This window comes from Lissotriton helveticus, chromosome 7, assembly GCF_964261635.1.
Source record: "Lissotriton helveticus chromosome 7, aLisHel1.1, whole genome shotgun sequence".
In the NCBI taxonomy this organism is placed as follows: domain Eukaryota; kingdom Metazoa; phylum Chordata; class Amphibia; order Caudata; family Salamandridae; genus Lissotriton; species Lissotriton helveticus.
This window is the reverse complement of record NC_136068.1, coordinates 826,669,259-826,681,816: the sequence shown is the minus strand read 5'-3', so window position 1 is coordinate 826,681,816 and position 12,558 is coordinate 826,669,259. Positions and strand designations below refer to the sequence as shown.

Below are 12,558 nucleotides of genomic sequence, written 5' to 3'. Positions count from 1 at the left end.
ATGAAATATAAAATTTGTAGAAGTGTGTAACTTTTCACAGGGATGTCATTTAGGCTTGGAAAATAATGGTGTGTCTCCTGCAGAAATATCTGCTTGAAAATCTGCAATGTTGCCCTGCCTCCAGCAGTCTCGTATCACTCCCTCAGGTTAAACAGTGGTGGGCATACTGCATCAGCTCACATGAAATCACAGCTGCTGGTCCCCACATATAGGGGAAATGGGCACCTTCCCTCTGTGGGTGTGGTATCTCTTCTTCGCGCAGTAGGAGAACTTCTGGGCCTCTGACAAATGGAGATACTCTAGTACGGCAGAGGTAAAATGTACCTGTGCAAGAGCGAATATTTTTGCAAAAAAAAATGCTTTTTATTAATATTTTGCAAATGCCGAAGTTTAATGTTTAGTGAATAGGCAATTGTTTTGCATTAGACAACTGATTGTCAGGTTCTCACCAGGAGGAGACGAGGCAACAGGAAGAATGACTCCTGAAAAGAACAGTCTGGACCACAGAATGCAAACAATGTAACTTTTCTTGGTCTAATATTTAAAGACTATTGTAAGAGTGTTAGAGGATGGGGATTTTTGCCTATTCTCAAAGAGTTTACTGAAATCCTATAGGAGGATGCAGGAGAAGAAAAAAAATAATGCTGCAACATAGAATATTGTGTGTTTACATTAGTGTGTGTTCTTAGAGCAGCAGCCGGATTCCTTCCCTGACTCTGCCAGGACTCAACTTTGAGTTTCTAATACATTTCTACATGAGAGGTTGCTTACTCTATTTGTTTTATTGTCTGCTGATTTTAAAGCTGAGAATACTTTCCAGCTAGATATGCAGAGGCTTTATGTTTATGCTTTGATTTCTGTCATCAGAACTCTTTATTGAGTATCTGAACTGACAACTTATTTTCACCTTTTTGTAATATATTTAGATTAGGGAACTTCCTTTATGGTACACGCTTGCTGCATTATAACAATCATTAGTATTATTTTACCTTATGTGGCAATATCAATTATTGAACTATGTTCATTTCTAATGCTGATGCTTAGAATACCAATTATTTTGAATAACATTAAAAAACCTGAAACACTGAAAAATAAAACTCCTTAACTCATACAAAGGTCTATTGACTGTTCTAAAGTCATTAACCAATGTAATTAATTGTCAGATTGATATAGATGATTTCTCCTTTACACTTCTGATTGTCAATGAACAAAGGTCCATATGACCAGTAGCGGGGGCTGTTTAATGATTAGGTATAGAAAACCCCACTCTCTCACTTATCACTGCAGCTACCGAACCCTATGTGTATATGTAATGCTTTTCCATTGGCTCCCACTGGGCTCGTATAGAAGGCATACTCAAGCTCAAATGAAATTATGTCCGAACAGAGAGTATTTCACACTTTCATCCATGTTCCTCCTGTTGGGAAGCCTCCATGGAGGAAACAGTGTCTTCAATACACATCGCCATCCAAACCATACAAGATGCCTTCCTATATAGACACAGAGGGGTCTTTTCTTAACATCTTAAGTACATATAATAATCAGAGCCTCTCACCACCTTTCAGACTACAATTAGCCACACATCTCATCCACGACTACGTTGCTGTTCCCTTTAGCACTGAAAATTTAAATCTGGTTACTGATGCTTGGAATTAAAGGGTTGGGTAAGCTTTCAGTCACTTCGGAACTGATTTATGGAAGATCAAAACATATGGAGTGCACCATACAATCCTTGTGCTTTAAAGCTGTGATTGGCAACATGCAGTAGAACATTGAATACGATCAGCATGGCACAGTGTGCATGTCGTCTACATAGTCATCTAAAGTAAAGGGGCTAATGGATTATGTGCTTATTCAATAGAAGAAGTGTATTATCTCATAGGTGGCAATGTGCCACATGGTTCCTCAAGGGCCACATAATGGAAATGCCCCCAGTCAAAGTCTTTTTTCTCTGTAAAAGTCTAATTTGCTTTGAAGCATTGCACCCAATATGGCTATTCCAGGGAAGGAAACGCCAAACAGGTTGGAAACAGAATTATGGAGAATTTCCTTGAGAATTTTGAATGGATCCTGATTTGATGCGATTGGAAATTAACTGGGAATAAGATACAGAAAAGAGTTGGCCATTTGTGCTTCACTTTGTTTGGTTTTATACTACCACTAGTGTACAATGTGAATCTTAGAATTGATTTTCAACCATATATCTTTACAGTCAAGAGCGATAAGGCCTGGTTGGTGTATCCACATGGAAGACTGGTCAGAGAAAATACAATTGACTGAAAGACCACAAGGCCTGGTTAGTCTGACGAGCTTGAACTAACATATTTATTTAAAAGAGGGGTGAATGAGTGGCTGTTTTTCAACACTCTTTTGAATGTAGCTCAAATAGGACCCTGTGAGCAAGGACAATGTTTACTGTTCAGGCGATGCTGCAGTGCCTTGGTAATTTACCTTATGCAATGCAACATCAGGTGTTTGAGTGTTTCTGCCTAAACCAACTCTTTTTTTTGTCAGTTAAGTAAGATTGGACAATGCAAATGTGTCCATCTAGTGCTTGCAGCGCAACAGAGAAAATGCTCTTTTCCTAGATGGATGAGTCAAACTCGGCACCAGAGTCTCGGAAGGGCAAAGGAGGCTTTCTTCTGTTCCTCTAAACAGCGAATGACAGAATTGATTAGTCCTATATGTATACGTACACTGAAATATCTTGATTTTGGGTGTAAAAATGCTTGTGTGTGGATTCAATTATATTACTTTTAAATGATTCCTACACAAATAAAATAAACTGTCTTTATTTTAAAAAGGAATAAAACAGTAGCTGTGAGTTGGCTGATCAAAACTGGCATCCCAGAATATATTTGTGAAAGTTGCATGAACTTGTTAAGGACGGGTGGCCAAAAATGATTAGTTAGAATGGTTCTGTGTTTGAAAGGAGACTGTCTACTTCTTGATTCCAGGGTTTCTTCTCTTGGTCAGAATAATTCCGACGTTAGAGAGATTATTTTCTGGAATTCAGTGTAGATGACTGATAATTTTGACGGTCAAGGGGGTGTCTACTGCACACCTCTTAGACAGGTTCTCCCAACTAAAAGGCCCTACTCACTCATTCACACCTGCAGTGGAGTATGTTGTATTACAAAATGATGCAGCTACTCTAGTCACCTTGTCATTTCTCACTCACCACCCTCCTCCCGCGAGCACTGGTGTCTGTTAGTCTTTCCCATATATTTCTTACATTTAGGTTCGTGTGATTTCTGTACATTATTCCTTTATTCAATAAATAAACAAAGACTGAGAAAGGGGATTGCGTTGCTCGATTTAAAGCATTAATTGTTCACTAAATGGACAACTGTTTGGATATGTGACCCCATTTTAAAGTTGGTCACATACTGGGGCTAGAGTGTTGCAATACTCAGCGGTTCTTAACATTTTGACATCTGTGGACCCCGAATGATTCACTATAGAAAGCCTGAGGGCTAAGGAATGTGTACAGTTTGAACCGCGAAAAATACTCAACACTGTAGAAATTAAGTGCATATCAAAGATATACACAAATTATGAAATGTGATCTATAATTCACCATAAATGCAAAAATCGGAATTGTAGTTAAATGGGAAGGGTTGGAGCTTTTCACAATGTGTTTTTACTTCTAAAAGATGACGGGGCATGCTAGATTCTAGCATATTACTTTGTTCTTTTGCACCTAATGCTTCCTCTCTTTTTGTCGCACATGCTAGTGTTTCCGTTGGGACTACCAATAAACCGTGGTATTGTTTACTGTACTTGTGCTGCTCCCACAAATCAAGCTATGGTTACTGCGGCGGCTCCTCTGCAATGGCGGAGGAGGGCCCCACTGGCTCAGAGCCAGCAGCTGAAAAATAAAACAATATTTTATTATCGTCTTATTTTTTTAGCTGCTGGCTGAGCCATCATTTGTAGGGAGTGGCGGGGTGGGGCTGGGCTATGGCAATTGGGCGGAGTGATGCGCACTGCTAACTGTGCATGACCAGCGGTTTTAGGCCGGCCAAACAGACATGCGTAGTTAAGTTTCTCCAACCCAGCTGTATTGTACAGCCGAATTGCAGGAACAGCGTAGACTCCCTGTGCCTGAGCAAGTGTTAAACAAGCCCGCTCAAGCCAATCCTCACGCTGGGGATTGCAAAGGGAGTCTCTGATGCTGTCCCAGGGACTGCTGGGGCCAGGAAGCAGAGGAGCATCGAGGTGCGAGGCGGCAGAAGAAGCATCAGGTAAGTTTTATATATTTCTTATTTACCCCCCCTGCACTCCCCCCGCGCGCTTCCCCGACTCATCACTTTTTTTGTGTCGGTTGCCACTGTAAGGTTAACAACTTAATTTTTATCCGTCAACTTGAAATTCCTTCATATATACAGAGCAATTTTATATTTTGCTTTTTCATTTGTCTACAATTTATGAATCTGGTGATATCTAGTTTTCTAAACAGTCGCAGATACCCTGAATAGGCTTCACAGACTCAGGTGTCCAAGGACCACAGGTTAAGAACCACTGCACCAGTCATTGAACCACTCATTATGTGGCAGAAATCTCACAATGTGATTGCGTGATGTATATTACGACAACAAATGATTTATAATGTGCACTATTACCAAAGATTGCTGACTTTTATGTAAGTTTCATTTCGGGTGTGCAGGTGATTCTCTGGTAACCGTAACCCCTCCATCCACTGCTACTTTCTCAAACATGCGCAAATGCTTCCCTAAAAGCTCAGGGACGGTTTTCTTAACACAAAATCACTGTAAAGCAAACAACTAGCATTACTAACCTAATTGCCTAAACCATTTAAAGTTCTTTGATCCTTTCTTGATGCCCACACCCAGGTTTTCCATCTGACATCATCCCACCCCCTGCTGCCCAAGCACAGGACAGTTGGTAATTCAGTGGGACAGAGTGTATTTGGTTGTGCTTTTGTGGGATTGAGGGCGTGCTTGTTTACGTCCCTGCAACTAATACCAGAAGGTGCGGGATGGTCATAATGTCAGGCTCTTTGCCTCTAAAGCAGCAGAGAATGTTGGTTCCACCCACCCGTTGATTAAAGTCCAGGACCAGATTCCATGTCCTGGCTGAATGGACTCTACAAAATGTACCGATAAATCTCCAGAGTCTTTTCCATGTGTTCGACCAGTGGATTATCATTTGTTGATTCCACCAGTGAGTCAGGATTAGCTTTTTTGTTAAAATGTATGAATTTTGAGAGCAACATGCTTTTTACTTGTAAAAAAAAACTGGGTGCGTGCGTCACAACCATACTACGATACACCACGAGAAAACAGTCATTTCCAAAAATCTTGCTCGTTCCGTATTGGAAGGTAGTTAAGTTATTTCTTCTAGTAAAGCAAGGAATGAAATAGCTAGGTTGGACTTGTGTGAACTGAAATTCAGCGGCGTCCGCCATAAACAAAGGGTGGTGGGGCAGGTGGAGTCACGCGGGAGGCGTTGCGAGGAGGGGGTGAAAAATACATTAAAAAAAGAAAACTTACCTTTCTCTGCTGGCTGCCTCCAGCGTCGCGTCGCCTCTCCTCTTCCTGCTTGCTCCCAGAAGCCCCTGTGACCCTGTCCAATCCCCTCGCTGCACAGCAGAACGGGAATTGGTCTGAGCGGGCAGGAAAGACGCCCTGCGCAGACCAGGGAGTCTATGGGGGTTTCTCAGTGCAGCTGGGCTTGAAAAAACCTAAGACCGTATATGTGTTTTTGGTCGGCTCACATGAGCACTTAGGGAGTGGAGTGCACTATCACTCCCCCCTCCCACCTCCCATGCCTCAGCCCGCCCCTCCCAACGCCGCTGGCGAAGAGCCGGCAAATGTGAACTCAAACGATGCAAGAACATCGTTTTACTTTACATTTGCTGGCTCTGAGATAGGCAGTGGGGCGATGCTCCACGGCCATTGGGGAGGAGCTGCCACTTCTTACATTGCAGTCTGCGTTTGCAGAGTCTGGTGGGCTCTTTAAAATACCAGGACACTTTCTCTTAATTTGCAAATGCCAGTCATTGAACGTTTCCATATCTGACAACTACAATTGCAGTTAGTTACCATCTTTAATTTTACATAATGTCGTGTAAATATCAGGGCAAGAGGCATTACAGTGGGTTGGCGTTGATGATGTTGTGATGTTGTGGAGGCGGGTGTTGGTGCTGGGTTGGTGTTCTTGCCATTAGAATTTTTTTTTTTAAGTTCCAATTAGTTAATTTGTGTTTTTTTCTTTAAGAATTTTCCCAAAAAGCAAAATGTCATTTACTCTTGAGTAGGGAGTACGGTGTCTCAATATTATGAAATAAATTGTGTTGTGTGATTTGTGCGTACTTATCTAACTAGAATAAAAATTCCTACATGGAGGCCGAATGGCACCCTCTCCATTTTCCATACTTGTCGCTCTTGTTCCTCCCCACATTTTCGAGTGGCTATATTTTCAAGCTTTTTCAGTAGTTTATTTAAAAACTAACATGCACAAAGAGGTTAATATTGCAGGCTTGTCTTTATTATTTTTTCCGGTTGTAATTTGAAAGTGTGTGTGTTATCCAATGGGGCAACCTTTTCATTCCGTCCCTCTTACTCTCTTTACTACCCATTTCGTGTCCCTCACCCACTTCGCTCTACTTATAGTCAATCATAACCAGGTCACAAGTTCTAAAACGAAATTGCAGGACTATTTAGTAATATAGTTAATGTACAGTGATGTCTCCTGAAGTGACATTGCAGATTTATGACCCTATAATTTTAAATGGAATGGCTCTATTTTCCAGCCAAAACTATGGTGAAAAATATTACAAGTGCATATAAATTATGTATATAATGTATTCTTGCATGAATACATTATGAGGTCATGCAAGGGGCAAACGTATTCCTCGTGTTGGGGTTTTGTCTGAAAGAGACAGTACGAGTTGTGTGTTGTCGGCTTAGTAGAGGATGTTGTCGTCTTTGGTGTGGATAACATTTGCCAGAAGGACCGTGTGGGTGTTGAAAAGGGTGGGGCTGTGGGATGAACATCGAGGCACTTCACAGTTGAGAATCCACACTTTCGATGAGTATGGTGCCGTACTGACTGTTTGGGTTCTTTCTCTGGGGAAATAGCAAATCCAGCAGAGGTCAGCTCCTTGGATTCCCATCTTTTGTAGGCATCTGATGAGGATGGGGTGAGATATGTCAAAGGCCGGTGAGACATTCAGTAGGATGAGGGCTGCAGTTTCTTCTTTGTCCAAGATCATGCAGATGCTGTCTGTAGCTCTGATGAGTTGTGTTTGCGTGTTGTGGTTGGTTCTGAAATCGTACTGTGTGGCGTCAAGGAGCTGGTGGTTGCAGAGGTGGTCAGTGAGTGATGGTTGGGGCAGCTGGTGCAGTGAAGTCTTTGATGATAGCGAAGATTACTTTGCTGCGAGGGCTGTTCGCTTTGTGTTTCGGGTCTGCTGGTGGTAGCATCTTAGTGTGGATTTGAAGACTTCTTTGTCTGCTGTGTCTTGGCTCATTCTCCGTTTTTGTTCCAATTGCTTGCAGTGCCATTTTGTCATTCTTAGTTCTTCCGTGTACCAGCTGGATTAAGTCTTTGGTTTAGCTGCTCTTCTGCGTTTGAGGGAGCCCAGGGTGTCGGCGCATGTGGTGATCCATCCATTAAAGTTCTTCATTTCTTCCCTCAGCTTGCTGATTTGCTTGGAGGGGTGCACAGACAGGGCGGAACTCCAACCGTTCTCTCAGATCTTATTCCAAAAATGGCTGGGAAATTCTGAGGTAGCGTCTTTTCTGGGGCTCGGGATGGTAATGATGAAGCTGATGAGGGCGTGGTTGGTTCAGTTGAACGTGCAAACAATTATATTGCTGAGGACCAGTGTCACACAAGTATGGTATTTTGATATGGCATTGGGAACCACTGCCAATTTACTTATGTTTCGTTTTCCAACTGCTTAGAAATAGGTGGACTCGCCGGTCAGCAAGACAATTTCAAGGGGCTGTTTTCATAAATTGTAAGTCTACCATATCTTGCAGCCAGCTACATGAGTCATCAAGTGGCTGATGAGGAATGTGCAATGGTGGTAAATGCAGTGATTAGCAGGGCTGAAGGCTGCTGGTGAAACAGGCACATAACTGCAGATGACACATGTCAACCAATGGACATGCTCCAACCGCCTGAAATTGAAACTGAATGGCGAAAAGACCGAGGTTCTCTTGTTGGGTTCAGATACCTCTTTTTGGTCGCAAAGAAGGTGGCCATCTGGTCTGGGAGACCTTCCGTTCCCTGTGCACAAGGCAAAAAATCTAGGTTTTATTTTTGATGAAAAGCTTACTTTTTAAAAACCAGATCAGTGCCCTCACTTCATCAATCTTCTTCATTTTGAAGATAAGGAAAGTTTGCTCTTTTATTCCGCAGGACACATTAAAACTTCTGGTGACAGCATTGGCCTTGTTGAGATTGGACTACGGTAATGCATTGTATGTAGGTATCCAAGGACAACACCTGCAAAAATTGCAGCAACTTCAGAATGCAGCAGCCAGATTATTGCTGGATATCCCAAAATTTCAGCCAGTTTCTCACAAATTGAGAAACTTGCACTGCCTACCAGTGGACAAGAGGATCAAGTTCAAATCCCAATGCCAAGCGTTTAAAACACTAGATGGTCTTGGTCCTAACTACCTGAAGAATCATTTGAAGTGGTACATACCATACAGAAAATTAAGATCCACTCACGGTAAACTCTTACAAACTCCCAGGTTTGAAAGATCGAGTTGGGGTGGAAGACGTTTCCTGGTTGGCACTGTTAAAAATTGGAACAGGCTTCCATTTGGCATAAAGAACAGCCCAACTCTGCTAGCCTTCAGCAAGGCATTAAATACATGGCTTTTTATCCACTAACTTCGCAGTCATATCTCTTGGAACCATGCCGAACCTCTAGTTACTAGCGCCTAGACGCCCACGGGCAGTTGTGCGCTTTATGAATGCACAAATCAAATCAGATGAAAGCCACTCCTGCATTCCATGTCAGCATTAGCATCAACGCATTATTCTTTAGAGGAGACTCAGCATATTGAATGTACCCAATGAAATTGATACTTCAACATTCATATAAAGCAGTCTAAGCTAACAACCCATTTGAAATGTGATCACTTTTTTTCTAAGTGCATTTATTCTTACATTTGTTTAAACATTGAAATAGTTAACAAACAATGGCAAAGTAGAATGATCCAGCATTGGCCACCAGCCTTTTGGCTTTGTCAATGTTGTGTGGCTTGCAAAACTTTACTGTTGGGGAAGCTGCCGAGCCCTTGTCAATCAAAAAAGTGCCTAAAAGCAAAACTATTTTTTTGGTTGCAAAAAACACATTGACATATTAGTCTTGACACTTAAGGAAACTACTTTGTATCTGGATGTGAAGCTTGTGAAAGGTCAGAATGCCATCCCTCACTGTGCAGTTACCCAGCATCTGAAGTGGGCTCACCCACTGCCCCAGTTTGTCTGCTGTAATGGGCCAAAGAAAATTGTACAGCCCAATGGATGAAGAGAGCTTGCTGTTAGCCTGTAAACTTATTTTATACATATGTTTTAGTAAAACCTACAATTCTTGACTAACTCCAGACCTAAGAAGGACTGTTAAGTGGTCTTTTCACATTTGTATTATTTCAGTTATTGTTTTTTTGGTTTTTTTTTAGGATTTGGACACAAGAGGCCACATCACAATCAGAACATCTATAAAACAGATAAAAAGGTCCCACACCTAGCTGGAAATCTGACCTTGTGGCCTATTACACTTTTTTTTTAAATCTATCAAAGATAATGTATCCATTCTTTTAAAAATGATTTTCCTCAACCACTTCTTTTAAGTTACAGAAAGAGAAGTAGATAGGCATGTGAATCATATATGTCGCTGCCTGAATGAAGTACAACTGTTTTAAACTCAACACAAACAAGAGAGAATTAGTGATCTTTGGAAAAATCGCCTCACCTTGGGACTCCATCTGGTGACCAGTGGACTTTGGATCTGATAGAGGCATCTAGCTGCAGAATCCTTAACTTAGACTATCCCAAGGCATCAGACTGGATCAGGCATGGGCCCTGAGGAGTTAACCCCCCTACCCACCATTTCCTGGTGCTGGGGCGACTAGGACCCAGATGGAGGCCTATTCTCAGGCCTTACTCGCCATCTTTGTGTCAACCCCTCTCCCTGGTGCGCCTTCGGGCCACACAGATGGGATAGGGACTCAGATCTGGACTTTGCAAGCGGCTTTGCCCTCGGCACCCGTCAAGTACCCTGCCCATGGCTCTGGAGTAGCAGCGATGGCAAGACACGGCCCGGAGGGGCGTCCTATTCGCAGGTCATTGACGTTGAGTCGATGCGGCTCGAAGTTGATCGCCGCTGGCGTTATCCCCGGCTGTTCCTCGGTTGGGGAGGATGAGGAGGCCGAAAATGAGCAGGCCCCTGTGGGTTCGCCACCCCCAGGGTTGTTTCGCGGTCCTTTAGGGCCGGCACCCATGCCCTCGGAGGGCCTTGGTTGTCCTCGGGCTATGGCACACCCACAGTTTGGTGGATGGATTAGCCTCCTGACGTCCCCTACGGATTACTTGTCGCCATCCATGATGGCCACGTAGGCTAGTGCGGCATTTGCGAGGGCGGTTTGCAAGGCTACGGATATTTTACAGATGCAGCCACCTTCAGTGTCTCTGCCCTCTGATCCCTTGTTGGATCTACTCCACCAGGGCACCGTGGAAGTGGAGCCTTTGTTGTCTTTTGGCGAGTCGTTATACAACACTCTTCTTGGGACTTGGGCGAGACCCTCTTCGGGGGACCCAGGGGATCGTGCTATTGCACATCGCCATTGCCCGGCTCCGGATGACCCTGTATGTTTGTCCCTCCATCCTCGGGCTCAAGGGCTGGTAGATCAGGCGGCCTCAGTTCGCTGCCTTCTGCCCCTCCTCCGTTACTCCCTCCCAGTTGAGAGTCTCGATGGTTGGAGTCGTGTGGCCGCCATATTTTTGCGTCCACAAGTGCAGGTCTTTGATCCCTGAACAGGCTACTTCAGCCCTTTAAGACTCGGTCGAGCGCCTACTTCCCTTTCTTCCAGAGGGTCCTCGGACTGACATGGATCGGTTGATACGTGGTGGCTGGAAAATGGCCCAGTTTTCCATTTGGTTGGCCAAGGATACTATTGATTCTGTGGGTCAGGCTATGGCCTGGTCAGTTGCTCTGCGTCGCCATGCCAGGTTGCGTGATTGCTGTTTCCTTGCAAATATTCAGGAGCGTCTTAGGGATTTGCCCTTTGATGGGGTCACCCTGTTCGACAAACATGCTGACTTAGGGGTTCAACATCTCATGTCTCGGTTTCCATGACTTTCGTGGTTTCTAGTACTTGTTGCAGACTTATTTATTTATTTTATTTATTTATTTAGCGATTTATAAAGCGCCTGGTGACCCGGAGGCATCCCCGCGCTAATGATACAAGTGAAGACCAGAGGGGGAAGGGGAGCTTATTTGGGGAAAAGCAGAGTTTTCAGTTTTTTACGGAAGAGGAGGTGGCAGGGTTCCAGTCGCAGGAAGCGGGGGAGTGAGTTCCATCCTGCAGACGCTTTTACTGCGAACCGTCTACCGCCAGTGCGTGCCTTCCTGAATCTCGGGACGGTGGCCAGGCGTTCGTTGTCAGAGCGTAGGAGTCTAGGGGCCTTGTAGGGGGTGACCATGTCTCTCAGGATAGAAGGGCCAAGACCATTGAGGAGTTTGTGGGCAGTGCACATCGCCTTGAATTCTACCCTCTGCCGCACTGGAAGCCAATGTAGGGCCTTCAGCGCTGGTCTGGCAGAGGTTCTGGAAGGGAGGTCCATAAGGAGCCGGGCTGCCGCGTTTTGAGTTCGCTGGAGTTTGGCCAGGGTAGATTTAGGGGCTCCCAGATAGACAGCATTGCTATAGTCTAGCCGGGCAAGGATCAAACCTTGAATCAAGAGTTTCCTAGATAGGGGCGGGAGTAGTGGGAGGATTTTACGGATGGAACGCATAAGTCCGAAGCAGGTGCCTGCTGTTTTGGCTGCCTGGGTCTTCATGGACAACTCCGGTTCAAGCCAGACTCCCAAGGTCTTGATTTCTGGTTTCGGGGAGGGCACCTCACCGAAAGCGTCTGGCCAGACCGAAGGTGGGATGGTGGACCATTTCTTGCCCATGAGCATGACTTCGGTTTTCGATCCGTTGAGCTTCAATGATGACTCGCACATCCAGTGGTGGATTTCCTGGAGGCAGTTCAACAGATTGTCCGGGTGATTGTCAAGATGAGAGAGTGAGACGACCAGTTGCGTGTCGTCCGCATAGCTCACTATCTTGATTCCGAAAGGGGAGACGACATCCTCAAGGGGGGCCATATAAGCGTTGAACAAAGTAGGGCTTAATGACGACCCCTGGGGAACTCCACTAGTGAGGGGGAAAGGGGCTGAGCGGGAATTGCCGTCCCATACCTGGAAAGAGCGGCCTGATAGGAGAGATTCTATCCACGCAAGCGCCGTGTCCGCGAGTCCCGCCATGGCCAGCCGGTGGAGTAGGACACGGTGATTCACTTT

At 44.5% G+C, this 12,558-nt stretch overlaps 1 protein-coding gene across 1 annotated transcript in view; it reads left to right on the top strand.

Moving 5' to 3' along the window:
• LOC144769298 (collagen alpha-1(XXIII) chain-like) overlaps positions 1 to 12,558 on the top strand; it is an 892,027-nt gene that overhangs the window by 536,536 nt on the left and 342,933 nt on the right. The gene's annotated exons all lie outside the window — the stretch shown is intronic.